This window comes from Charadrius vociferus, unplaced genomic scaffold (assembly GCF_000708025.1).
Source record: "Charadrius vociferus isolate BGI_N301 unplaced genomic scaffold, ASM70802v2 scaffold692, whole genome shotgun sequence".
Taxonomy (NCBI): Eukaryota; Metazoa; Chordata; class Aves; order Charadriiformes; family Charadriidae; genus Charadrius; species Charadrius vociferus.
In genome coordinates this window covers 337,452-338,088 of record NW_009647230.1, presented here as the reverse complement: position 1 = coordinate 338,088, position 637 = coordinate 337,452, and positions in this window count along the sequence as shown.

Here is a 637-nt window from a genome sequence, read left to right as displayed (position 1 = left end):
AGTCTCACTTGCTTTTCTATCAGCCCAGCATCTTTTCGGGGCGAACTTTGCTATTCTTCACCTTGTGTGGAAATAGAGCAAAAGAAAACCCCAAATGCAGGTTACCTGTAACGGTGACTTGGGGGAGGAGGGGGGGGAGAAGAAGAAACAAGACAAAAAATATGTCAAAATATGACAAAAAAATTGCCGAGGACAGGGAAAGTTGCAAGACTGGGAGGAGAGCTTTGTTTCTCATCTGCAAAGTTCCCGGCGCAAGGATGAGCAGCGTCCTGCAAATGCCATTAATTATGCACAATTCTGATCAGTAAATGCCAATCCCTCACCACGCAACTCCTGCTCCTGCATTGGACATTGCCCATTTTTCTGACGGTTTATTAAGTCACTTTAGTAGGCAACCTTTCAAAGCACTTTTTTTTTTTTTTTTTTTTTTCCCCTTGTGCAAGTAAGCTGGGACCAGAGCTGCTACACTAAGCTACTTAGCTTGAAAATCAGTTTAGTGAAGGTCTGGGAGATTCTGGGTTTATTTCCCCCCATACAAGACCTATAGCAGGAGCTTAATAACAAAAGTGCGAAAAGAACGAAACTCTACGGAAAATTACAAACATCAGCAGCAGCTGCCAGAAGCACCAGGAAAATC